The sequence below is a fragment of the Melitaea cinxia genome, chromosome 13 (genome assembly GCF_905220565.1).
Source record: "Melitaea cinxia chromosome 13, ilMelCinx1.1, whole genome shotgun sequence".
In the NCBI taxonomy this organism is placed as follows: Eukaryota; Metazoa; Arthropoda; class Insecta; order Lepidoptera; family Nymphalidae; genus Melitaea; species Melitaea cinxia.
This window is the reverse complement of record NC_059406.1, coordinates 8,398,069-8,425,130: the sequence shown is the minus strand read 5'-3', so window position 1 is coordinate 8,425,130 and position 27,062 is coordinate 8,398,069. Positions and strand designations below refer to the sequence as shown.

Below are 27,062 nucleotides of genomic sequence, written 5' to 3'. Positions count from 1 at the left end.
TAAAGTGGCACATGAATCGAAAAAAAAAATAGTTAAATAATCCTGCTCCAAAATTGTATGTTCCTTCTTATGTTCCTTGTATTCCTGTGGGGTGAGGTAGCTAAAGCTCCTGGAGAATATCAGAGGTGGATAGACAACGCACTTGCAATGCTTCTAGTTTTGCAGGCATTCAGAGGCTACGGTTGTAGTAGTATTAAAAATAAATTGATGGGAAGAACCAAAATCCCTCTACATTATATTTTTAATGACTGATAACTTAACAATATATATATTAGTACATTATTGCTTGTATATGTATAACAATTTAGTAAAATAGCTGAACAAAGAATTTTAGGACTTATTAATTTTAAACACGCACTCGTAATACTCAATCTATGGATTGTGGTTATTAAAGCGCAAAATCCAGTAACTTCATGTCGACACGAATTCTTACATGATATACTGTAATGTACTTATCCAACAAAATATATAGACAAACGAGTGCCCTTTCATCTCAAAATTATTACCAAGAAGATAGGGAACGTACGGGCTGTTTGAACATAAGTACGATTTTGTGTATAATATGCTGCTCACAACCATATTTTCATTGATATTGAAATAAAGATTTTCTTGAAATATAAAGTGTAATATACGAAAGTCCATAATCAAATAGAAGATATATTACGTATTACAGTTACATAATTTATTTCTTCAGAGTTTTATTACATAATAGATTCTAAGATAGAATATATCTGTTAAGGTAGTATATTTGTAACACAAATACAACCCTGCACTGTGTTGTTAAATATTCAACATTTTTGACCCTTTTATGTCTATATTATATTGATGAGGCTACCGATTGATTTTTTTAAGTTAAAAGGAGATATAAATAGTGAAAAGCTTGTAAAGGACCTTCTTCACTCGCTTATAAATTATTAAATTGGTGAAGTCAGATTGAAGGAACAAGGACGTGAGGTTAGCTAAGTATTTTTAAGTCTTTAACTTGATTCACACGTAAATTTTGTAACAAATAAGAGTATTTGTAAATACTCCTTTATTATTAATTACGAACTAATTCTTAGTTCGTAGTTACATTTTACTGAATAATGATATTGTTTTCTTTTGGAATCTGTAAATATAATTAGTGTGGACGAATATTGTTAATAGTTTTTAATTTCTCCATTTACTAATAGATGGCGTTGTGCTGTCTGTTAAATCGCGCTGTCAAGATTATTTCACAGATTTACTTAAGAGACTTCTGATTAAAATTCTGTGTGTTAAATATGAAAGTGTAAATAATAAACATACGAGTTATTTAATGTGTGCGTGTTTTTTTAACAATATGTTTATATCTACCGAGTAGTACCGAGCCGTAGCAACGCATGGCTGGGTCAGCTAATATATATTTTATATTATTTTGCCGTCCTAATTAAAGATCACGCATTATTTACAGGTATTGGTACATCTAAATAAACGGTCAGTTTATGTATTATTACGATTACGATGACAAATTAAACCTTTTAAATATATTTTTGTAAGAACATGTGTGTACCTACCACAACACTGATAATTCAATGGTAACTTGGAATGAACGTTGAATTTGCAAAATTTGAACTTATTTTACAACTCTTCATATATTAAATATTAACTAAAGCTTAAAATGAACACTATTAACTCTCTGTAACTTAGCGGCTACATAAGTGTATTCATTTATATAATATAATTCTTTGTTTCATCGTTCTGTACCGAAAAAAGAAAATGACCCCTGTACATGCGCTGCTAAAGAATGTACATTTAGTCTTTACTATATTTTGTGTGCCAAACGCTGCCTTAAATTTAGATCTATTAATAATAAACGACATTCTACAAGCGATAGAGACAAAAGGCATCGCCGGCCATTTAACATGTCGCTTCCGAAGGCGAAGGGCCCAATAATTGGATTCATTGCCGAACAGAAATTATTGCCGCTATCCATTGCCAGCGACGTATTGACGACGACTTGCGAGATATTGGAATACTAATGTCTTTTACTTATTCTATTAACGATTTGCTATGGGGTAAAACGTTCTATTTATAAAGATTTATGATAATATGGAATTGTCGTTTCTCGATTAATTCGGATTGTGTTTCAGATAGATGTAGTTATCTACTTGGCAGATTAATAAACAACGTCATCATTGAAATTCAGACACATGAATTCACGTCATTTTGTAAATGTAAATGTAAATTTGCCATTGCGAAACAAATACACCTTCTTATGGAGAGAAAGGTTACATATTAGTCCACAACGCCTCTTCACTGCAGGTAAGCAAATAATTTTCGACCATAAGTATCAACTGATTGCAATCAGATATGTACAATAACAACCCAGGCCTATGACTGTACATAGTTTTTCGTGGCACTATTTGGAGATCCATGAACAATTTGCTTTTAGATCAGACATTCAAATTTGCATTAATGACAAATATATAAACAAATATTCATCGAAATAAAAATTTCCGTTCTAAGCGGTAACCCAAAGCTCACCGGTTGTCCCTACTGGTGCTCGAATAACACAACAGTGAGTATTAAAACTTAGTTTGAAGCTAAATTAATGTACCTTATATTCAACCGAACAATTATTAAAACCAGGAACCCTGGAAACACTGTTTTTTGAACTTTTATTGAATTAGATTTAAGCTTTAACTTTTTAGCTTAGACTATTTTTATTTTAGTAATTTATTTATTTTGTAACTCTACGATCTGAACAATATATATTTTTTAATTCCACGCCGACGAAGTCGCGGGCACAGCTAGTTATCATATATTACTCTTTAATTATATAATTTATTGCCCTCAAAAAATACATATAGAAACATAAAATAATAGTAAGGTTTATAGCAAAGGTGGACTTATCTCTGAAAGAGATTTCTTCCAGTTAACCTATGGTCATGAGTAAGTGTTTCATATAGCGAGGCAAACAGTGACAGAAGTATTCATAAAGAAGAAAAATAAAAAATAAAAATATTTTTATTGACTCTTTATTGGTAGATATACGACTTTCTCAATAAGGTTACACTAAAATAATTGTGTTTGCTCGCAAACGAAAAAAAACCGACTTCAATTACATCGCAGAGTAATACAACGTAGATCGACGAAAAAATAGTAATACTTTGTTCGTATTCCATATAACGCGACATTATAAAATTGTAGAATTATATAATATTCTACTGTTATTTCTAACATTTTGTTAGCGATTGTAGGCAGAAATTTCATAAAAGGCCCGTCGTCGATTCGCGCGAAGCGCTGACATCGCTTATTACGGCGGGTTTTTTAGTTGAAGCGGATTTATATTGAATTACGGTTTGTCTTTTTTATTAAAAATATGTAATGTTCATGTTTTCACACAGCTCCGATGCACGATTGGAGTTTACCCCTTCACGGCAATAGGCACAAAAAGGCTTACTAGTCTAAGAAATATATTATTACTATATCAAATTGTAAATAAATGAATCCAATAACGCCATCTATCGGAACCTAATTGCGTTATTAGAAAACGTCTGAACGCCATCTCTAACAAGGTCATTCGTTCAGTAGATTTTACTGTTCAATTTTTTCATTCCGGGGCCTTAAATGAAAATCGATTCTTAAAGAGAAAACTCCAAAAACAGTCAAGTAAATACGCCATATTAGATATAGCTCAAAAAGTTCGAGTCAAATCTCAATTATATTTGAATGGGACCACATGACAAGCACCACCTATCGATTAAAAAAAGAATCATCGATATCGGTCCACCCAGTAAAATAGTAATGAGGTTAATATAACGTTGGTCGACGTAAAATAGCCAAGTAAATACCCAGTATTAGCGATAACTCAAAAATTAAAAGCTCAAATATATTTATAACGAATAAACTGCTACTCTCTACTCTAGTGGAATATTGTAATTTGATCGATAGTGAACGAAGTAATTTCATTAAATTTTGATAGATGGCGTTGTGGCAAAGTATTGAACATGACCACAGTCGTCTTAACATCGTCATGTAAATACGTGTCATCAAAGATTACTCAAAAATTGCTCATTATATCTCAATCATATTTAAAACGAACGACATGACAAGTATTAGCTTTTGATTTATACAAAAAAGATCAAAATCAGTGCACCCAGTAAAAAGATATAACGTATAATACAACGTAGGGTGACGAAAAAACCGTCAAGTAAATACGCAATATTAGATATAACTCACAAATTACTAATCAAATCTCAATTAAATTTGAATGGGACCACGTGACGAATAGTAGCTTTTAATTTATATAAGAAACGTCAAAATCGGTGCACCCAGTAAAAAGTTATGAGGTATAATACAACGCAAGGTGACGAAAATAATGTCAAGTAAATACGCGTTATCAAAGATTAATCAAAAAGTAGTTATCAAATCTCGATAAAATTTATATGTGACCACATGATAAACATCAGCTTTCGATTAAAGTAAAAATTATCAAAATCGATACACCCAGTAAAAAGTTTTTGCGGATTTTCGAGAGTTTCCCTCGATTTCTCTGGGATCCCATCATCAGCTCCTGGTTTCCTTATCATGATACCAAACTAGGGATATCCCCTTTCCAACAAAAAAAGGATTATCAAAATCGGTACACCCAGTAGAAAGTTATGTGGTATAATACAACGTAGGTCGACGAAAAAAGCGTCAAGTAAAAACGCATTATTAGATATAATTCGAAAAGTAGTTGTTAGATCTCAAATAAATTTAAATGGGACCAATCGGCACACACCACCTTTCGATTAAAACAAAATTTGTCGAAATCGGTCTACCTGGTCAAAAGTTCTGATGTAACATAGATAAAAAAAAAAAAGAATACAGTCGAATTGAGAACCTCCTCCTTTTTTGGAAGTCGGTTAAAAAACGATAGAAGAAACTAGCTGGCCCCGAACGTTGTTTTGCCATATATATATTTATTCTTAACCCTCTTAATCCCCCCCCCACTCTTGTAACTTAGTGGTATGAAAAATAAATGCTGGCCGATTCTTAGACCTACCAGATATGCACATCAAATTTCATAAAAATCGGTCCAGCCGCTTTGGAGAAGTATTGTATATAACATTGTGACACGAAAATTTTATATATAAGATATACCACCAGATAACACGCTGTCTAGACGGCATCGCTAGGCATGACAAACAGACATTGCTTTTCAAGTTCATTCAATGTCACGAAAGAGTGATGTTTTGTGAAAAGCGACAGAAAATGAAAGACAAAATAAAAAAGTCTTTGTCTCATTTCATATCTCGTTGATATAGTTTAAGAAAAGTAAATAAAAGTAATAGCTTTAGACTTACTAAAACACGGTAAGAAAATCTAAAGTATTTGACTTGACTAAACTTGTCCATAAAGTTGCAAAAATACCAATAAATCTTGTTAGAAAATTAGACTTCGTGTTTTTAATGCTTCTGAATATAATTAACGCGATTACCGTGAATGGGATTTGTCTTGCCTTGAAATTATTAGGTAACAGATTGGATTTAGTAATCAGAGACTTTGGCTCTCCGTTAGACTCAAAAAATACGAAATTTAGGTTAAGTTTTTATAATAGTCAGTGTTTTGGAGGTATAAATAACGTTTTTATGTTTCAGATCAAAAAATAAATAAATAAATAAATACGTACTTTACCGTCCTTTCATAGCTAAAGAAAAAAATTGGAATATTCTTATAGTAATTTCTCTTAGGTTTGAAGCCAAAATATTTTTGACATTGCATTTCAATTACAAGTAAATAATGACGTGTTTAAATGATTTTAATAATTTCACTTTTAAGGTAAAATAAAATAATAATAAAACTACCTTTTTATATACCTACCTTTTTTATTTGTAATACTCTACCCTTTTTATTTGTAATTTTTAAACCACAAATACACACATAATAAATTTCCAATTTTGTAAAATTTTGTTTTTGCAATCATTGTGGGTCTCCCCACCGTGCCTCGGAGAGCACGTTAAGCCGTCGGTCCCGGTTGTTATCATGTACACCTGTTAGCGATCGTTACTCATAGTAGGGAAAGTATTCGTCAGCCCGCATTCGAGCAGCGTGGTGTATTAAGCTCTGATCTTTATCCTACACGGGGAAAGAGGCCTATGCCCAGTAGTGGGATATTACAGGCTAAAGTGTAAGAACTTCAAATTTTCAGAAGATCATAGCTAAATAATTCTGCTCTTAATCAGTGTTGTGTTCCAGTGGTCAGTAAGGTACAGGTACAAAAAAAAATGACTAGCCCGTTGGTTTGTAGTGACCCTGCTTACTGCTCCGCGAGTTGTAGATTCGATTCCCGCCTGGTTCAGAGTGTAATGTTTGTATTGATATATTCACATATTATGTATTATTTCCATGTATATTTATTAAAAAAGATATATTTAGTTATATCAGTAGGTTGTTACTATAGCACTAAATTCCTTATATTAGAAACAGACGACCGGGTGTAAATGTTATAAGATTTTTATTTATTGATTTAAAGGTTATGGAGAGGCTCGGTTACGCGTTTGCGACGCTTCTCTTATAGCAGGTGACTATAAGCAAAAGTAACCGTTTACTATCATAGTCTTTTTTCCCGCCCTAGTCGTAAAAATATTATTTACTGAATAGATGTAAAAAAATCCAATACTAAAAGTGGAAACGGCAAAGTCGTACCATTGATTCATAGATAGCAACTCTCGTATATAGCGGAGTTTGTTTGATATATGATCGCAAAAGTGTGCAGTCATTAAAAACATTTTTTTTTGATATAACAAAAAAACCTGACATATTTCATTACACCCACAGTAGGACTTAGTCTGTTTGTGTAAATTTTAAATGCTATATCTTTTTCTATTGGTATATTTTTTTTTATATAAAATTCGGATGAATGACTAATTTTGTAAGTAAAAATTTAGTTATCATCCGGATTTTATTATGAACATATACACAATAAAGATTCAATAATTGTGTTTGCTCGCAAACGAAAAAAACCGACTTCAATTAGATCGACAAGTAATAAAACGTAGTTTGACGAAAAAAATTAAAAAAAAATTGTCAAGTAAATACGCGTTATCAAAGATCACTCAAAAAGTTGTTCAAATCAAACAAAATTGGTACACCCAGTAAAAACTTATGCGGTATACAACGTTCGACAAAAAAATAGTCAAGTAAAACCACATTATTAGATATAACTCGAAAAGTAGCTCAGTTTAGATAGATCTCAAATTAATTTAAATGGAACCAAATGACACGCACCACCTTTCGATTAAATTATTTTTTATCGAAATCGGTGCACCCAGTCAAAAGTTCTAAAGTAAAACACAAAAAAAGTACAACCGAATTGAGAACCTCCTCCTTTTTTAGAAGTCGGTTAAAAATTGTTTTAATTCATTACGATTTTTGTTTCATATTCTTTTGAAAAGAGAACTTCTTCTTAGTTTTTTTTTTTTCAGCTCTTCATCTATATTTATGTTATGAAGCTGAAGAGATTGAGCGTGTTCAACTAGAACACGCTAAACTGAGAGACTACTGGCTTAAATCGGTTAGTGTTTTCTTTTTATCGCTTAGTGTTGGACCCAAATATTGAGAAGAACCAAACGCTATATAACTTCACGCTAAATCCAATGAAATAATCAATAAATTTTACTGAATATAGTTTAAAATCCGCCATTTAGATTAAATGGAGACGTTTGTACCATTAATGTACTTGGAAACAATCTAAAACTTATATATTTTAGATTTAAGAGTTGTAAAACTTAGCATTTCAAGCACGGAAAATGTCCGAACATTGACATACTCTCACTTTGTGGATCGTTAAGACCGAATAAAAGCTATCAAATAAATTAGATTTCAGTGCTGACTAAAGCCTATTGTGTTAAATACACTAAAGCCCTAGAAACAAATCCGTTTTTCTTCTTTCATTAAATGTTAAATAAATAATCTCATCTCATTTATTTTGATACTAAACTTTTTAATTACGTGGCACAAGAAGAATTTTACTCACTTTAGCTCTTGCTGCGAGTTTCTTTGAAAGCTTTTGACTATTACTCTATATTAATAATATAGCTCAATAAGTACACGTATATCTTCTGAAAGCAAGAAGGAGACACAAGAACATGGGGTAAAATATTATTGTCTTCTATTTAGCCTATTTAGTAGAAGAACAGACGCGTAATACGATGCTTCATTGTGAATGGAGAACAGGTACAGGTCTCAAAGTTATTCGAAAAGTTATTAATTTGTATTGAAACAATATGTCTCTTAACATTATTAACTATCTTCTGTATACAATTTAGTATATGAGGAGTTCAATAGTAGTTGTTCATCCTAAAAATGAATTGTTTCTGATTCAATGAAAGACTTCAACACTCGATATTAAAAAATAATACATCGTTACGTTTTCACTATAACTATTTACAACGTAGAAACCACTTTAGATGGTGTATCAAAATGAAATCTGTCAAGAAAATTTGAGATAGAGCTTCAGATAACCAGTAAACATCGAACCCAATTTAGTGTTCCAGATTTTGTCTGATGTCTAAAAAATGAAAATACAAGAAGTCAGACACATCGACAACTAGACGTTATATGAAGAGCGAAAACTTGAACAATAATTAATCGTTTGGTTTCTATTATATCATGCGACTCTTTATAATTTATTTTTCGAGATAAATATATCTCTCATCTTCATGAAATATTATACATTCTAGTGTTTTACGCTGATTATTCTATTACCTGTACTTGTGTTTAATAAATAATATAATAATATGATTATTTATTTGTTTAATTGATATAATACTAACAAGAAAAAAATGTAGATTGGATTAAGTTGAATTACATTTATGTTAATTTGTAATTCCATATTATTATTATGCAGGCTGTATTCACCTTAAAAGGCAGGATATTTAGTTTTAGGTTTCTTTTTGTATTTACATTCTTTGCTCTGCATCGATGTATGTGAATTAAATAAATAAAAATAAAATTAAAAAAATATTATCCGACTCGATAAACGTTGTCCCGTGATCAGAATAAGAACCTAGAAGGTTCTTATGTAAGTTCAAAGTATTAAAAATCTACTAGAATGGATTCAACTGTTCTCGTGATTAGTGCTTTAACATGTTTAGTTTGTCTTAAATTAAATAACTCAAATGAGTCTTCTAAATATGCGGTAAATCGGTTAAAGATATACGCTTAAAAATTGCATAACAAACATAACAGCAAACAAACAAACATACATACATACTTGCTATAAGCCTATGAGGTTGTATGTTAACTACATTGCAAGTTTTAAACAGTGTAAATATTGTAGACTACAATTTTAGAAGAGATACGAATTGTCGCCTTGAACGCTTTTGAAACAAAAGTATCACATTTTTTTATCCATCAAATATAAATTCGTAGAAACGATGAAGGAACGAGGCGAAAATTTCTCGTCTCTTCCACAACATTACCAGTTTTCTTCGGAACGTCTCCATCACGCCGTGTAAAAGAAAGTGTCGTTTTTAAAATTGAATGTCTTGTTTTGTTTTTTTATTATTACTTTGACGGTGCCGTTTATTTCTTATATATTTTTTAGCGTTACTGGATTAAATTTAAATATAAGTGAAGTATTAAAACTAAATTTTGTTTTTTTAAAGTAGTGGAGACTATCAGATCGTTGACTTTGTAGTTTCGAATGTTTCATTTATACATATTTTAGAATAGATATATTATTTATTTACCGTCTTTGAGTTTTACTTCTCAACACTGTTCTGCTCTCATAAACTTATAAGGATGTATGTTTTGTAGTCTAAGTCACTACTAATATTATAAATGTAAATGTAAGTTTGTTTGTTACGCTTTCACGCGAAAACTAATGAACTGATCATCATGATACTTTGTACACATATTCTTGGAGGTATAAGAGGTAACATAGGATACTTTTTATTAAAAAAATTCAATGCGAGCGAAGCCGCGGGTAAAAGCTAGTCTTTTATAAATGAGCTTACTGAACAGCATATTCCCAGTTAATTATATTTGTTCTACATACAACATCTTTATCACGACAAGGTACTGCACGTAGTATTTTTGAATTACACTTGTTCATGGTAAGGGCACTTCGTAATTTAAACTTTTCAATCACAAGATCGTCTCACCATGTTTGAACATAAGTTATTACTTACATTTTGAAATTTTTATTTACTGTTTTAATAAGTAAGTTAGTAACTTGTGTTTTTTAGAAATTTTATTTAAATAGGAATTAAATACTGATGAAATATGAATACTATTTTTCGCTCTTACCGACATAAGTTAACTGTAATTGTGAAGTTTCTTGCCGGTTTTTTTTTCCTCTGCAGAATGAACACGCAGAATTTAATTTTAATTCATTATTGATCAAAATTATTTACCTGTAATAAAATAAGGGAACATAAATCTAATAAAGAAGAAATGTGAAACGCAACAAAAAAAAAAAAAAAAAACACATTTATTAATCTTAATAACCAAGCCTTAACTGATAAATATTTTTTTATTGCTCATTTACTGTTGTGGATTACTTTCATTTTACTTTCAGTACTTTATTATTTTACGCTACCACCATGAACAGGCCAAAATGACTGATAAAAGTACTTTGGGGAATAATTAATTATGATTCCGTCTGTAACACCCCACTTCTGGACATAGGTCTCTTTTTCCATATAGGAGAAGTATTGGAGCTAATCCATCACGCTGTTCACCTACAGGTTGGCGGGTATATTCCCTAATATGAATAAGGATCACTATCAGGTATTTATGATAGCAAACAGGACCAACGGCTAAACGTGATCTCTGGGGCACGGTGGAAAGACACACAAGGACAGACCTCCAAACCCGAAAGAAATAATTTTACAAATACAAATTTCTAAAATAAAAGTAGCCTAAGGTACGCCTTATTACATCAGCTATCTGTCAGTGAAAGTCCCGTTAAAAACCGGCCCAGCCGTTTCAGAGATTAGCCAGAACACACCCACAGACAGACAGACAGACCAACATTTAAAATAATATTATTTTGGTATATGTACTGTGTATACATCATTTACCATTCAGTAAAAAGCGGTTATTTTAATATTACAAACAGACACTCCAATTTTATTTATTTGTATCGATATACAAATGAGTCTAAAGGACACAAATCACTGTATATAATATTATCACGCTTTTATTTTATAAAACACTAAATATAATAACCGTGATTTACAAAAACTTCTTAGTCACAACAAAATAATCAAAACTTAAATTTTTATTTATTTATTCTACCGAACTAAATTTGGTAAGCAGTAAATCTTTGAAATGACAGTTGGTAAAGAAGGAATTTGATATGATCAAAGAATTTCTAATTATAGTCTTATTTATTAAGATACAAACCACGAATATGAATTAGAAAAACAAAATTAGAGCTCAAAATAAATAGACGCGTGGAAAAATTGCTGATCACGTCTTATTTTGTGTCAGTATATTTCACGGTTACCTCTCTCCGTGGCGAGAGTATCTATCCCAATGACTTATATTTCAAGTACAGTTTTTGAAAAGAAGGAACTAATTACAAATCAAACCTATCTAATCATAAATTCTCACCGACTATAAAAAAGATAACAAATTTGAATTCAGAAAAACAAAGTCGAAAGTTCAATTAACTATCCATACGGAAAAAAGCCCAATCGCGTCTTAATTTTGGCAGAATATTCTGTAGTTACTTCTTCGTTCCGGGAGTGGGTAATTTGCGCGCCTGCTGCCTTTCTTGGATGTGGTAGCCGTTTCTCAGACCCTCCCCTAAAAATAAGTTCGTTCTCCCGATTGCTACTGTATCATTTACGTTTTCTGCATGGCTTTGGACTTACAGTCGATAATGAAGGAACTAATTACAAATCAAACATATCTAATCATAAATTCTCACCGACTTCCAATTCCATTCTCACCAAATTATTAATTCTAACCAATAAAGACTGTTGCAAAAAAATCTTAGTAAAATATGAGTTTATTTAATAAATAAGAAAATTAAAAAAGAAACCTCAATTTGAATAATTCAGAAAAAAAATTTGAAAACTTGACAATTTTGAATTATACTAAGAAAATAATTCTATATCAATCAATGTTATCAATGGCCAGTCGGGTCTCTTCGTGCATGTGAATGAGAAGGGCCGGGTTCGATTCCGGCACACACCGATTCATTTTTTCCTTATTAACTTACAAGAAATCAGTTATTTAACATAATAAAATTTGAAAATTTTATATTAACTGAAATTTTGTAAAATTTAAAAGTAAAAGCAAAAAGCAGAAGTTCGAACGGTAGAGTTTGAACCTGTCCGTACAGGCTCAGTCCTGCAACTTATGCGTTGGCAGTTACCAACTATCCGCCGCCGCCTGAACCTATGTAATCTAACACATTCTACACACTGACTTTTTGTGTTGGCCGTATTTATATGGAATGGACATTTAAAGTGCCACAATCGGCATGGATTAAAGTTGCACCGTACAGGTTATAGCCGTGCTGACCTTTGTATCTGGTCTTGAAATGGACATTCAGATAATATAAATTCCGAGATTTCAAAATTACGATTACATAATTTTTTTATAAAATCCTGCAATTTTATGAAAAAAATATCTATCATATTGTAAAATGCTAGAATATTGTTGTGAACAAGCTATCAAACGAAATGAATTGCTTGATAGTGCATGTGAATGTTGATTGAAAAGTTGAGTCATGTTTGCTGCTGGACAAGCTTATTTAGCACTAAGTCGTGTAAGATCTTTAGACGGTATTCGGATTGAAGAACTTGATTGCTCTAAATTAACAGAAAAAACCCCATGCAACAGTGAAGCTTTAGACGAAATGACTAGATAACAGAATAGTTCGTAAGGCATTTCAATACTATCACATATCCGCAAATAATTAATTGAAAAATTGAACTAAAAAATAAAAAATAAATTATAGTTTAACGTTTTTACTCTGGATTGAATTATTCTCTTAATAACTTAAATTTTATTTTGAAGTAATTAATTATGATTGATCGTTCGATCTTCTACTACTGGAATATAAACTCTTTGTAATTAAAAAAATATTATTTATATAGGTATACAGATTAGCATTTATGTTTTCAAAACATTGTGTCTCATAAGTAACATTTAAAACGTTAGTCTTTTAAAAGCGCTCCTTCGTGAATTATTTTTGGATTTGCAATTAAAAGATATCAAAATAATATTAACGATTAAAATAAGTAGTAAAGTAACAATAATATTTTAATTTCTACATTTCAAATAGTTGTTCCTTAAGATCTCGAATTTATTCCTATCAAGAATTACGAGAAACATTTTTACAATTGTTTTTTAATTTTGGCGCGAGAATGTTCTTTCTTAGCGATAGTTTCAATGAACGATAGTCGGGTGCATGTCAGTCGAATTGAGTTTTCTAAGTTATATTTCCATACAACAGAGGTGTTTACTTTACTCGTTATTATTATTTAAAAATTTGTTGTAGTCTGTTTATATGATTCGTTAGGAAATTTGTTTAGAATATACAACATTATTAAGTAGTGAATATATAGATATAGGTATGTGTGTGTCTTAGAATAAAATTCCTTTCGATATTTTTTCACGATGTCTTATCTCGTGATACTGCATCATAAAGGCTATTTAAGTAATTAAATAACCGAGTTTTCAGTTTTATAAAAAAGAGAATACTTCTTGAATAAGCGATCTTAGTCGTTATTTTCAGTGAACTTATTTTCATAATAAAATAATCCCAATCTAACTATACTTTAAGAATAGCGACTCAATGACAGATTTATTAATTATTCCCTAATTTCTTGAGACGGAATGTCCTTGTACTGTATTCCGCAATAAATATTCATGTTAGAACCTCCTCGAATATTCGGTAGAAATAGAAAAGACGATTTTGAAGCTGTAAATACAGTCAGCGATAACGAATTCAATATTAATTATGCGTAATGTTATATTAAATATAAAATAAATTATAACTTTGTAGTAAAGTTGTACATTTGCTTTTTATATCATTATTGTGAAGAAAAATAAGTCATTAATAATATGAAATATATTTAAAACACAAATTAATTGCTGCTTTGTGGGTATTTTAAAAGCACGTTAACAGTGCAGTGACTTTTTATTGGTTCTGCGTATTGCACTCAGTCTTTATTGCCCTTTGTTCTATAAATAATTAATTGTATATAAAAGATAAAAGAGAGAAACCATAAAATAAAAGGCAGACTTATCTCAATGAGTCTTCCAGCTACTCTTTGAGGTATTGAGGAAAAGATTTCATCGACATGTAGGGTAGTTTATAAAAGTTACGTAGAATCTAGTCCTTGAATATGTTATACTAGACGCACCTTGCAGTTGCAAACAATGAAGTTATTATAATAAATTTGAAATATTACACCTAAATTACTTTATTTTGCCCAGCCCAATTAGTAAATTTTCGAAAATGTCAATTTGCTTATTTTTTTTAATTACTTTATGTTACTGTGGTTTAGCAATAGATGTATGCTAATCTTTATGTAAGCAATAGTCGTATGCTTTTATCATTAATGCACATATTTATTTATTGAAACGTGTACAAAATTATAAAAAAAGTTCATTAAAAAAAAGGTCAAATCTAACACTTTTTAACCGACTTCAAAAAAGGAGGAGGTTACTCAATTCGATCGTATATATATATATATATATTATGTATTTAGTCGTTTATGAACCAATTTTGATAATTCTTTTTTTGTTGGAAAGGAGATATCCCAAGTATAGTACCATGATAAGGAAACCAGGATCTGATGATTGATGAAATCCCAGAGAAATTGAAGGAAAGCTTTGAAAATCGTAGTGACGACTAGTGCGTTTGTTAATTTTTTTTCGTCTTCTTACGTTGTATTAATTATTATCGATGTAATTGAAGTCGGTTTTTTTTTTCGTTTACGAGCATTCATATGTTGGGGTAAATCCAAAGTATACATAATAATTATGTCAAATCGTTTCTTACATACAATACGATTTAAGATATTTCTATTAAATGTTTTTGGATTTTTTAAAACGGGCACTTTACATTCTATATTGCAAGTAAATACTTTATTAAAAATAATTAATTTACCCTTTACTCAGTAGATTCGACTCATATTAAATCCCGAGTAGAAATTTTTTCGTGTTCCTTAGAAGGACCGGGACCGGGCATGCCTGATTTGGACTGGATAAGGTATGTTACGCAGAAGATTTGTCTGGACCTGCTCAGGGTGAGGTGAGATTTCCTGATCGGGTTCAGATCAGTAAATCTCATCTCATCCTGATCAGCCAGTCGGTCCAGTCCTTTTAAAAAACACGAATGTATATCCTTGAACAGCGAATTGATATTATAAATATATTACTTAACATAATTATTATGATATTTATTTCCGTTTATTTTTTCTAATATATTATTTATTTATGTTTTTACTTTAAATATTAATTGTTTTTGGAACCAAGTTCCTTACTGCAGGCTTGACATTTGGCTGGGCGAGCGAACTGCAAAAAATGTGATACTAAAACCGTAAGAAAAATATATAACGGAAGTGACGTAATATCAGTCACACTACTGTATAATATGACGTTTATAAAACTAAAATATTACTAGTAAACTTTTTTTTAAATTATTTATGTAATTTTATACTATCGACAAAAATAAATAAGGACATATGTGTTTTTATTTCACTTAATAGTTTGAATTATTATTATTATTATTATTTTGTTTGATTTATTTTATTTTACGGTATTTGTTATTTTCTAAAATACTAAATTTCCTAAATACTTTTATGTACTTAATTAAAAACCAATCAACAAAAATAAAAAAATCAAGAACTAGAAAATATATATAAAATTCAACATTTTTTTTTTCAAATTGTGTTGCTTCTATACTATCCGCAGGAACTTCGTTCCTACCTGGTGTCCCTTGACACCACATAATTTTTATTTATTTTTATATTATTAATTAATTATTATTACTAATTAAATTTTATTTATTAACTTCTAATAATTAACTACTTACGACTGCTCCACTGTGTATAAATGGACTCCCTGATAGACCGTTCTGATAACTGTATATATACTAAGTGCGCTTAGAAAAATTGATAGCGCGATACAGACTCAGTTCGCGTAATTTCTTTCAGGCTATCCTGATCTGGACCTGACCGGGTCCTGACCCAGTATGCCTTACCATCTTGATTATATTTTACACCAGGCTATCCTGATCTACACCGGACCGGGTCCTGATAGAGCTTGCTGTATCTAGCATGCCTCATTTTATCCTGATCCGATCCAGATACATGATCTGGTTGAGCCTGACCTTCTTTCTAGTCGAGAATACTTTCATGACAATGAAATTAATATTTTGCTTATTCGAGTTCAGATGAGCATGAAAACTTTAAATTGCTGTCAAATGTAAGAAGTGGATCGTGAAACTGTTGGTTTGTAAATAATATTAAAAAGAATGGACCTAGAAATGGTCTTTGGAGGAACCCTGAAAAGAAGTGGCAATATTAGTAAAATACGTTTTGTAGTTAATAACGACTTTTGACTCGAACATCGGATTGAAAATTACGTAAACGTTATGTAAAGACTTTTAAAAATCCAAATCTCAAATAATAACTTCTACTTAAACTATTAATGATTTGACGACGCATTGGCGCAGCGGTCGCATCGCTGGTTGTTGCGCTGGCGTTTTCGGGTTCGATTCCTGCACATGACAATAATTTGTATTGGCCATACAAATGTTTGTCGTGGTCTGGGCGTTTGTGCTTGTGTTTTGTGTATTGTGTGTGTTTCCGGACCCCCGACACAGGAGATAATCATACTGGGGGCCGTTGAGTGTGAAGTCTTTACTTATTTAATAGTTTTTGTGAAATCAGAAATATAACCTAGCATTTTGTGTTGATGCTTTTTTATAATGAAAACGTTCCTAATGACAACGACAACACAAGAAACTTCCAATTTTTCTGACTTACAAGAAATATATATGATCAACACTAAAAATGTTAAAAATGAGTCAAAAGTTACATTATTTCTCAATTGTTGCTTACCTTTCTAGCTATAACATAGATCATATATAAACAAGATCGATAGATTTGTCGAAAATATATAAAATTTTGGCCTACGACACAAGTGAAATTAAATAGTATTGGTATCTATCTACGTTATATATAAATACACGTTTAATATTTGAGTCCAAAGCCGTGTCTCGGGTAATCCGTACGAAGACGTATCTAGTAAATTCTTATACGTGGATTAAGTCCAAAACCCAAGCAAATTAATCCCTTCAGTGGAAATCAAGACGATTCAATGAATATAAATTGTATTATCTTACAAAGGTTTCGAGTAAATAGTATTATCTTTTCCCTTGGGCTCCTAAGGTACGCGTGAAAGGCTAGTTGCCAAAGGATGCCTACGAAACTCTTAATGTCTGTTTTATCAGTTTTTACTTCATTGCAGTTTTCTAAGTTCATCTATTATTTTTACTATATTGTTGTATGGAACAGTCTATGGTTGAGTGAGCGATGACACGTGAGGGAAGGTTATGAGGGTTATAAACCAAACCCAATGAAAGTCGATCAAACACTAAATTTATTAAGATTGATTTTGAGTATATATAGGCAGAAGTACGTCATACATACACACGTCATACAGAGGACAATCATATTGCTCAATGTGCGTTAACCCGTACAATTGTTCCAACTTTGATTTTGGTGACGTAATTAAAAAACCTTATAATATAACGTAGAGTACATCTTATAATGTACAGTACAGTAGTAACGTATAGAGCTTACTAAGTATGTAAGTTAAGATTCATGTTCGTTAAAGTTTATATTTCTTGACTGGTTTAATTGTCACTGTTATTTTTGCTCCTTTTTAACCGACTTCCAAAAAAGGAGGAGGTTCTCAATTCGACTGTATTTTTTTTTTTTATGTATGTTACATCAGAACTTTTGACTGGGTAAACCGATTTCGACAAATTTTATTTTAATCGAAATGTGGTGTGTGCCAATTGGTCCCATTTAAATTTATTTGAGATCTAACAACTACTTTTCGAGATATATCTAATAATGCGTTTTTACTTGACGCTTTTTTCGTTGACCTACGTTGTATTATACCACATAACTTTTTACTGGATGTACCGATTTTGATAATTCTTTTTTTGTTAGAAAGGGGATATCCCTAGTTTAGTACCATGATAAAGAAACCAGGATCTGATGATGGGATCCCAGAGAAATCGAGGGAAACTCTCGAAAATCCGCAATAACTTTTTACTGGGTGTACCGATTTTGATAATTTTTAATTTAATGAAAAGGTGATGTTCATCATGTGGTCACATTTAAATTTTATCGAGATCTGATAACTACTTTTTGAGTAATCTTTGATAACGCGTAGTTGCTTGACTATTTTTACGTCGATCTACGTTGTATTACTTGTCGATGTAATTGAAGTCGGTTTTTTTTTCGTTTGCGAGCAAACACAATTATCTGTAATCTGTTATATGTATCGCTTCAGCCTGTAATATCCCACTACTGGGCATAGGCCTCTTTACCCATGTAGGAGAAGGATCAGAGCTTAATCCACCACGCTGCTACAATGCGGGTTGGCGGATATGTATATAGATTATATATTGACTCATGTTGTTATTAAGCAATGCAAGTTTCAAATGAGAAACTTGCATTGAGAAAGAGATATTTTTTTTTTTACTTGTAGACATTTTCTTATACATAAAAGTCATATTTCCTTTTTTATAAAAAGTTAAAACTTATTTTTATTAAATATTATATATATGTATAATTCACAACTTAGAACTAAATACTTACATATAGTTTTGGTACAAATCATATCCGCGTGGAGTGGTGTCAAGAATGCTGGCAGCATTTCCCCGTTGAAACGCTATGCCGATTCTCTGGGCAAAAAATGTACCAGCCCTTTTGTCACCAGCGGAAGAAATAACGAGAGGAGATAATATCTCATTTAAATTTTTTTAAGAACTGCTACTCCAAAGTCCTAGTGTTAAAATAGAGTTTTATATTCTTAATTTTGTTCTGTAAAATCATGTGGATGTGCAACATGCATGAAATTTGCATAATACATAACTTGTCCTGAGGACACTCGCTTTATAATATGATTTACAATAACTGTAATTGTATAATTATATATATACAGTCACAATTTTATGATATCTTTTTGATGTGAATATATTTATTACAAATATTCAACTAATATTATTGATAAATTCCAAATTGAATAGCAAATAGAATGAAGAATGAAGCGAACTGTTTAAAATATTGAAATCATTACCATTTACTCCTAAAAACGAATTTACGAAAAATCGTGGTAGTGGAATATTCGGAGATTTTAGGATTCAATATATTTTATTTATGCCATCCCAGCTTTGCATAAACAGAGAAGAGAGATGTTTAAATTTGACGGATGTATAAAATATATTCATTTATCTTATCGTTTTTAACATATCTCTATCTCATTTCTTAATGATCACATTACAGGGAACAGTTACAAAATGAAACTCATTCGCGACATTAAAATGAAAATTTATGCATATGTCTCTTAAAATGTAACTTACGCCGATGTTTACATTTTTATTTATCATCCGGAAATAATATTTGCACAACCAAAAGAGAAGGCTAGGCTATGTTCATCATCATTCATCATCACTCATCATCACTCATCATCACTCATCACTTTAGCCTATCGCAGTCTACTGCTGGGCATAGGCCTCCACAAGTTCACGCCAAAATACGGAGTGAACTCATGTGTTCTGCCCATAATCACCACGCTGGGCAGGCGGGTTGGTGACCGCAGGGCTGGCTTTGTCGTTTGCTGCCCGTCTTCGGCCTGTGTATTTCAAAGTTAGGAGTTGGATGGCTATCCCGCCATCGGTCGGCTTTTTAAGTTCCATGGTGTTAATGGAACTGTGTTATCTCTTAGTCGTCTCTTACGACAGACCTACGGGAAGAGGGGGTGGCTATATTCTTTACTACCGTAACCCTGATGATGCTGTAGCATGATGTTCATCAAGGTCAAATTAAAAGAAGACAGTGAGTATAGATAAAATCGGTTCAATAATTTCATAGGTTTACCATCTTCATATAAAGGGCATCAGCGGCGTTGGGCCTTGGCTTAGTCAAAAATACTTTTCCAGTCGAATATCTCGGGCTTTCACAGACAATAAGCTTGCAGACCATATTCGACGCTATTAAACTACTTGAGGTTTAGATATCATCTATATCATCATCATTCATTATTATCATACAGGTAATATACAGGTCACCGTGTTTTCATTGATTATTTATAGTAGAAATTTGTATTGCCTTTTTAAAAATATTATTGTAAGGATATTTCATTTTTAACGACGAGTTAATGTATCAACTTGCTTGTATTGTATAGACAATGGCCATATATAAATGTTGGTCATGTTCTTGGCATTCGTGTATGTTTGAGAGCCCCCTAAATTCACTTTTTGAGTTCCGTTAAGCCTGAAGCTCTAATTTCACTTTCCTGAGTTTTTTTGAGTTGAGATTTGAGATGTAGTTTATGCTATATTGACTCATTTAATTAATTTTAGTTGTTAATTAATTTGCGTTTCTGTTTTGTAAACATCTAAACAAGATTTAATTACACGATTTTCGTCATACATAACTGTACTTAATATATATTACGCAGCAGTTTTATTGTAAATTAGCTTTTGTCTCCGTCTTTATAGTCGTAAAATTTTCTAATAGGTATATTGATGTAAAGAACAAATAGTTAGTTGTAAATATACATAAGGACAATCAGACAGATCTACTATATTTTGTGTTTTTTTTTTGGTCTTAAAATTCATAGTGAGGTGCAAATAACTTTAAAAAAATGTGTAACCAAAATGATTTACCATTTAGGTTAGGTTTAAAGAACTTTATTTCTCAAGAACATTACAGTTCACTTATGAGTATTGTACATAAAGATACTTTATTAAATATGTAACAAACAGTTCGACCGTATTTGTTTAAATAGGTAATGACTCAAAAAGGGAAAGGTAGCAATAAAGAATCATGTTTATTTATTTGTTTACTACGAGTAGTATGAATCTTAATGCGAACATGGTTTAGTTTGTGTTTTCGTTTGATTGAAGGTAGTTGATAAATTAATGTGTAAGTTTATGAGTAATTTTCGTTGTGATTGGATTTTCTTTTGTTTATATATTTAATTAATTGTTTTTAAAGTAATAACTTTATTTCTAGATTACGTATGACTGACAATAGTGAAAATTAAATCAAATTTTGTATAGTTGATTGAGCATTAAACCAAAAAAAGCATACTTCTTTACCTGTAAACAGACATATAAACTATTTTTAGTTTTATTATTCATATAAAAGCCGAAGTGTTAGCGTTAGCTTCGCGGATTATCGACATAATTATTTCACATGATGCGATGAATCAATTGTAATTAATCTTTTATACTTTATTTAGGGAATTCGGTAGCATTAGGTATTAACAAATATTTTAGCTAATATGATTATAAACGAGTAGTATTTGTAGATTATATGAACTCCAATAACAGTACTCTATTTTCTATGTACAAATAATGAAAAGATCGCGTCTTATAAACACGGTTTGATTTAATTCACTTTAGGATGATTTATCTGAGGTAGAGTACAGCAGGAATTTCCTGCTCAAAATATGAAGCATCCCGATTGGGGTAGTACCTCGACCTTACAGAAGATCACAGCTAAATAATACTGTTTTCAAGCAGTATTGTGTTTCTGTAAGTGAGTAAGGCGACCAGAGCTCCTAGGGGGGATTAGGGATTGGGCCGGCAACGCGCTTGCGATGCTTCTGGTGTTGCAGGCGTCTACAAGCTACGGTAATCTCTTACCATTAGGTGAGCCGTACGCTAGTTTGCCGACCTAGTGATATAAAAAAAAGGATGACGAGCAGATTATATCAATTTTATTTTTAATTTGCAGCTACGAGCATATTAATCTCTATTATCCATTTATACCTCCATTCAAACGCAAAAAAATTTCATTTTCTGTAGTGTACTCGTAAATGTAATTGTAATGTAATTCCTTAATTATATTGTAATTAATAATCTCACTGCGTATTATATTCTACTTAGTATTTTTAGGTTTTTATGTCTGTGTTCTAACGTTGATCTTAATGGTTTTTGTGATGTAACCGTTGTATATGTTAAAATAGTTTATATCAAATCAAGTAACATATGTCAAAAATATTTAAATCACATTATTGTAATATCCCCTCCGTCTATAGACCTCTTTCCCCGTGTAGGAGAAGGATTGGACCATATTCCTCCCCACTGCTCCACTGCATGTGAACAGATAAATTCCAAATACTATGAGTAACAATCACTAACAGGTATTCATGATAACAACCGGTACCGACGGCCTAACATGCTCTCCGAGGCATGATGAAGTTAGCCACAAAACAGACATCAAAACTGGAAAGAAATATTTATAAATACATATTTCCATTCCAAACGGGAATCAAACTTGCATAACGCCGGTGCGTAGGCGCCGACACGGCACACGTTCCACTACACAAGAGCTGTCGTTGATAATTAATTATATAAATATTGAAATATTATGATATATCCCAAATTTTAAAATTACACATTAAGTTAATCCTAGAAGCCTAATAAATTTTATAGGCTTTTAAACCTTAATGTACGTCTCAGAGGCATAGGTGCTAATCAGTCTGTAAGTCAAAGTAATATAGTTGATAAAATATTTTATAGATAATATTTTTTTTTAATGTTTCATTACATTATAATCTGCGGCTATAATGATATTGTGGTGATATTATCATTATATTTCTAATATCTTTACTGAAATTTAACCATCATTATATTATGTCATGTTTTATTTTATATTATATTTTTACTAGTAACATGTTATTAGTACAAACTCAACACAAGTTTGTAAATTATTTTTTATAAAGTACAATAAAATTATTGTACTATTTTAAAATTATTTTTATACACAAGTCAGAAGTACACTTATTTTGTTACAAGTTAATTATATGATCTTTATTGTTGTTATGTGATTTGTAGCAGAGATTAAATTAAGTATTTAATAAATATCTTGACAATATTTTGTTAATTACAAGGGAATAAGGTAAATAAATTCTAGATGTGTTATTTTGCTCAATATTGAATTACATATTCCGTTTTAATTTATGAGCACTATCGGTACGCTATAAATAGTTTTTTGAGACTCTGGATATCTTCGTGAGGCTCATCTCTATTTAGGTCAAAAACTTTTATGTGTACATAATTATAAAATCGGCTTTCCGTCGGCGCAATTTGTCGTGACCCTGTTTTCTGCTCCAGGGGATATGGGTGCGATTCCTGACCCGAGTCTTAATGGATACGTAGTTATTCATATATATATATATATATACGTAGCCCACAGAATTAGCAAGTTGAAGTGGCAGTGGGCTGGTTATCTGTGTCGCAGGACTGATGGCCGTTGGAGTAGACGGGTCCCAGAGTGGAGACCGCGTCTTGACAAACGCAGTGTGGGACGTCCTCCGGGCCGTTGGACCGACGATCTACGTAAGATTGCCAGTGTAGGCTGGATGAGGATTGCGGAAGACCGCAATGTCTGGTGCGAGCTTGGGGAGGCCTATGTCCAGCAGTGGACTGCGATAGGCTGAAGTGATGATGATGATAATATATACCATCGATATGTAAATTAAAAAAAAATGTTACTATATTACTTGGCTGTTAACGATAACACAGGCATTAAGTTATTTGCTAACTGTTAACAGACGTTGAATAAACATTCGTTACTTTTTTTTTAAATTTTTCATTGCCTTAGAATATTCCACAAACGATTAAAAAACTTTGAAAAAGCAGTAGACGGAGCAGTACGTGCACGTAGTAGTGTTTTGCACATGTAGATGTCATGTGTGTGTCGCTAAAATCGCGATACTATTATTATTATAGTTCATTGTGTCAAGTACATATCAGTGTCAAGGACATATTTTTAATAAGAAAAAAAGTGTTAACATGCCATTCAGTTGAAAATAGAAAAGAAATCGTCGACAAATACTTCACGAACAAAGTGGAACAGTAATAAAAAGGATGTGTGAGTTATCCCAAATATTTTAATTTTATGATGTTTGATGGTACATAAAAAGGAGCATTATCGTTTTACACCATCCAATTTCCTTTCATCCCTATTGAATACGAGACTGGACTGGTGAATTAGGCTACTCGTAAGTCTCATCAGTACCATCTGACTTTGATAACTTGGTAGATTATCAGATAACTTTTTTGTATAAATTATACATACATTTCTTATTTTAGTAAATAAGTCCCGAGACCAACCTGGAAATGGCGCATATATTAAAAACTGTTTTGATTTTTAAAAAGTACTGGCTATCAATACAAGAATATGTGTCAAATTTTTAAAAATGGAACAATAAAATTATTGATTTTGAAACATTTAAGTGACGCTACGGTTGTAATTTCGATACAATGGAAAAAAACGAGTTTCGTGTGTTGATAAAACATTGTTTTTTAATGGGAAAAAATACCGTTGAAGCACAGCAATGGCTTATAAAATGTTATGCAGGATCAGCTCCCTCTAAAGCAACCATTTGTCGGTGGTATGCCGACTTCAAACGCGGTCGCATGGACACCAATGATGGGGAACGCTCAGGTCGTCCAAATGAAGCAGTGACTCAACAAAATATTAACCAAGTCCTCGAAATCGTATTGGAAGGTCGGAAGGTAAAAGTGCGAGAGATAGCCGAGATAGTGAAGATTTCAGCTGGTAGTGTTTTCACTATTTTACATAAAAATTTGGCCATGAAAAAGCTTTTTTCTAAGTGGGTGCCGCGTTTGCTTACAACTAATCAAAAGGAACAACGTATCAATGATTCAGAGCGATGTTTGGCGCTGATGAATCATAATAAAAAGGATTTTTTACGTCGGTATGTAACAATGGATGAAACCTGGATATACCATTTCACTCCGGAATCCAATCGGCAGGCAGCGGAGTGGAGAGCGGCTGGTGAAAGCCGCCCGAAGCGTCCAAAGACTCAGAAATCGGCCGGTAAGGTTATGGCGTCTATATTTTGGGATGCACATGGAATACTTTTCATCGACTACCTTGAAAAGGAGCAAAATATAAATAGTGACTATTACATGTGCTTATTGGAGCGATTGAAGTACGAAATTGCGGATAAACGGCCTCACATGAACAAAAAGAAAGTGGTGTTTCACCAGGACAACGCGCCTTGTCACAAGTCCGTGAGAACGATGGCCAAAATTAACGAATTGGGCCAAAATTATCGAACTGCTTCCTCATCCCCCTTATTCGCCAGACTTGGCCCCCAGCAATTACTGGCTGTTTGCAGACCTCAGAAAAATGCTTCAGGGTAAGAAATTTGACTCAAATAGTGAAGTTATCGCAGCAACGGAGGCTTATTTTGAAGCCAAAGACAAATCGTTCTACACACATGGGATAGAAAAGTTAGAAAAGCGTTGGAGGGACTGTATCGCTCTTGGAGGAGACTATGTTGATGAATAAAAAATAATTTTATAAAAAGACCTTTTTTTAGTACTTAGTCTCGGGACTTATTGAACCACGTGTTATATCATACAGTGCTGTGTGGCTACGGCACTAAAGAATTTAGCCACCCCCTCTCTTCCCGTGGGTGTCTTGAGAAGCGACTAAGGGATAACAAGGTTCCACAACCACCTTGGAACTTAAGAAGCCGACCGATGGCGGGATAACCATCCAACTGCTGGCTTTGAAATACACAGGCCCAAGACGGGCAGCAGCGTCTTCGGTGCGACAAAGCCAGTACTGCGGTCACCAACCCGCCTGCCCAGCGTGGTGACTATGGGCAAAACACATGAGTTCACGTTATTTTTGGCGTAAACTTGTGGAGGCCTATGTCCAGCAGTGGACTGTATAGGCTGTAATGATGATATCATACAGTGAAGAGAAAGCATACTATTAATTAGAATATAGGTATATATTTTTTTCAACTTTTTTTGGGGCTTTTATCTTCACAGACATGTCAGCCCCATCATACCCCAATTCTCACAATGTCTAAGAAATGGAAAATGATATTATCAATAAAATAAATATTTTATAACATACACAGACGGTCGTCTGTTCCAATGTTAAGCAACTTAATGTTTGTGTTACAGGTAAAAGCCGACTGTTATATCTAAATATTTTTTGATATATATCATCATTACAGCCTATACAGTCCACTGCTGGACATAGGCCTCCACAAGTTTACGCCAAAAATAACGTGAACTCATGTGTTTTGCCCATAGTCACCACGCTGGGCAGGCGGGTTGGTGACCGCAGTACTGGCTTTGTCGCACCGAAGACGCTGCTGCCCGTCTTCGGCCTGTGTATTTCAAAGCCAGCAGTTGGATGGTTATCCCGCCATCGGTCGGCTTCTTAAGTTCCAAGGTGGTTGTGGAACCTTGTTATCCCTTAGTCGCCTCTTACGACACCCACGGGAAGAGAGGGGGTGGCTAAATTCTTTAGTGCCGTAGCCACACAGCACGTATGATACACGTAGTATATATATATTTGATATATATACATAAAAATAATACATATATAAATATATAAATACACATATACACACACCCAGACTCAGGCGGGAATCGAACTCGCAACCCGCGGAACACAAAGCAGGGCCACTACAAACTGTGCTAACGGGCTAGTCATTATTTAAAGTAACTTATTTAGCTTACATAACATTTAAATTACTGTTAACTTCGTATTTTGATGCGTTCTTCTTTATTCAGGTACTAGTATGTATAGATGATATAGTAATAGACAAGATGTGGCAGTTGGCCATACAAAATATTAAACATTGGTAGGAGACATGAAATTCTCATTTATTAGTAGAAGATCTATGTCTAAGTGTTCTTATTGTTTACTAAAATTCCTTTTAAACGACAAGATACTTTTTTGACAAAATGATAATAATGTCTTATAAATAATATAAAGAAATAAATATCTTTAACATACACCTACACCAGATCACCTGTTGCTAAGGTAGGC

The 27,062-nt window shown here is 32.4% G+C and overlaps 1 long non-coding RNA gene across 1 annotated transcript; it reads right to left on the bottom strand.

The window, feature by feature from the left end:
• Positions 1-966: 966 nt before the first annotated feature.
• LOC123659179 lies at positions 967-26,096 on the bottom strand. The gene is made up of 3 exons (XR_006743993.1): positions 26,022-26,096; positions 3,019-3,021; positions 967-981 (listed from the first exon to the last, which is right to left on the bottom strand). It is a non-coding gene; the product is annotated as an uncharacterized LOC123659179 (long non-coding RNA).
• Positions 26,097-27,062: the final 966 nt, after the last annotated feature.